Here is a 3,015-nt window from a genome sequence, read left to right as displayed (position 1 = left end):
GAGACACGGTTCAAATCATATCAGTTCAAGACAAAGTAGCAGTGAAAGAATACAAAGCGTGGGAAACTACACGGCACAACAAGATTTCAGATGGGTACCACGGGTCTACATGTACAACAACACTATTGGCTCTGTTGTGTTGCTAGTAATGTGCATGATATGAGAAGTCAACTGTATACACAATTGAAATTGAAATCAACAGAGCTATTGACAAGAGCAAGCCTGTTAAAGAAACATGCGTGAACATACCTGCTGTGCCATTGAAGTTTTGATTGGATCCTTCAATTTGAAAATAAGTTTGTATGAGTAAATACAGTGATACAAGAGCAAAGCAGTATGCACGATAGCAATCATAGTTAAAAAAGGCGCGCCTAAGCGAGCGCTTAAGCACGCCTAGGCTCTAGGCATTGGCGAAACGCATTGCGCATAACTATGCCTAATCTGTGCATAACTATGCATAAGCATGTGCTTTGGTCAGTAAAGCGCAAGGCGGTGGCAAAACGCACAATTAACGCCTAGTGCTTTTTGGAACTATGATAGCAATGGAATCTTAAATTAGAACAGTTGTTCTTCAGGTTTAGGCACTTGTTCTACATGAACAGAGTACAATAAGATGCAAGAATATAGTACTTAAAATAGAAAATGAGCTCATAGACCTTACCACATCCTTGGTTCGGGACCAGTACAGAATAAGGCATTCCCAGTCATCCTCCAGTAAATGTGTCTCAGGAGAACGTAAGGGAATTTGATGAGTTTCTTTGCCGGTGAAGTACGTTTTCTTCAGGTAATTCCGATACTGCCACCAAGCATTCTTGAAGATAGCAGAGGTATTAGCACAAGTTACCTCATCCTGAGTTTCCAAATTGGTCCTTATCTATAGAGAAAAATGGGAAAATTTGCTGTATTATAACCATCATGGAGTTAGGATGTATCGGACAAAGCAAAGTAATTGCCATGAATAACATTACTTACACATAACTCCTAGACAAACACCTGCAACTGGCATTTTCCTTCATCTTCAGTAGGAGTATAATATTTACAAGATGGGAAGATACACACATACGATTTAACAACATCAAATGCAATAGATGCTAAACTACGACTAGATGGTTGTGCTTCCTCCACAGGAATAGGCGTACTAACTGGTGGAGTTGGGGTTCGCCGTGGTAGTACTGGCCCTTTGGGCACTGGAGCTGCCTTACTAACTGCTCTCATTTGGGAGCTCTATGGTGGAGATGGTGCTGTGTCAACAGGAACTGGGTTACTATCTGCTGCGGTTGGGGTTAGATTGGGTGAAGCTGGTTCTCTGTCCATCGCAGTAGGGGTACAATCTGCGAGAGTTTGGGTTATGTGTGGTAGGGCTGGTTCTCGTGCATGTACAACCAGGGTGCTATCTCCACCAAGAGGTAGCACTGTTTTATTTGAAGACCGTGTTTTTAGTCCGCTAGATGCTGGCATCACCCGCTCCAATTCAAATGGCTGATAAACAGGAAACATAGTTGAATGTACAAACATTGTATGAGAGACAGATGCAATAGATAGTGTGGAAAAAAGAGCGCATGAAATAGTTGACATGTATATTGTTTAACTAAAATGGATAGCATGACATAATTTCACATATATGATGTCTATCTAAACTGGATAGCATAGCATATAACTTAATTCAAAGATATGATGAATAACTAAACATGATCGCATGACATAATTCACCTACATGTTATCTAAGTAATCAGGATCGCATCATTTAATTCACATATGTGATTTATATGCTAAATAGAGGGCATTAGATATGATGTCTGAACTAAGAACATGGTGTTGAATATTATGTATATGATGTCTAATCTATGCAATGCAAGACACCATATGCATGCTATGAGCAGTATAACCATGCCAAGTTAGAGCATACACCTCGGTGGGGGAATAGGAGTGGTCATCTATCTCTGAATCCATCTCTGAGGAGCTATCGGGACCCAACAAGAGATCTGCTTCGACAGGTAGCACTATCTTTGCTGAAGGCCTTGTTTTCACTCCAGATTTTTCAATCTCCCACCCAAATGGATGATTCACAGGAAGAGTAGTTTAATGTACAAACATTGTCGACAAATGGAAATGTAATGAAGAAAAGGATGGGCAAGATATCATTGAAATATATGATGCCTGGTTAAACAGGATGGTATTGCACATTTCACGTATATTATGACTGGCTAAAAGACATGAGACTGCACAATTCCCATATATGATATAGAAACTAAACAGGTGGCATTACATAACATGTCTAAACTAAGCAGATGACATATATGATGTCAAAAGTAGGCACTACAAGGCAACATATGCATGATATGACTAACATCATCATGCCAAGGTAGAGCAAACACCTCGGGGGGGGGGGGGTAAATAGGAGTGGTCAGCAGTGTCTGAATCCGCCTTAGAACATATATCTTCCTCTGGATTACAATCTGGAGAGGGGTGGGGAGGGTTTTCCATTGAACCCACCATGGAGCGATGTCTGCATGACATTGTATTGCCGCGCAAAACTCTTCTCTTTTTCTCTACATGTTCAGCATGACTGTGTACAATATCTGACATGCATACGAAAAAAATATGGTGAGATTATGTAAGGAGATCATGCAGAAATTTAGAGTGATGGTAACAACCAGTGGATGGATCCAAAAATAATGATAGCAGGATGATGATTTCTTTAATTTAATAAAAAGACAGATAATGATTGCTTTACTATTTGTTTCCCACCCAAGATGAACAACATAAGCATACCCTAGGTGAACCAGATATTAGACAGAGATACTATTCATTGCTTCCTCGATATGTGCCCCACAACTAATTTAGAACTCAAGTTTGAACATTAATTTGGACCTAACTTGGAGTCCAAGAGGTGAGCAGGACGATAAAGTAGTAGGTAATTTTAAGCAATGCATAACATAAGCAGAAACAAAAGAGTGCGACCTCTCTTGTGGACCCGTGTACTCCTTAGGTTCATCTGCTGATTCGATGATGGTG

The sequence above is a fragment of the Triticum urartu genome, chromosome 4A (genome assembly GCF_056163025.1).
Source record: "Triticum urartu cultivar PI428250 chromosome 4A, HENAU_Tu73, whole genome shotgun sequence".
In the NCBI taxonomy this organism is placed as follows: domain Eukaryota; kingdom Viridiplantae; phylum Streptophyta; class Magnoliopsida; order Poales; family Poaceae; genus Triticum; species Triticum urartu.
Note: the sequence above shows the minus strand (reverse complement) of the source record.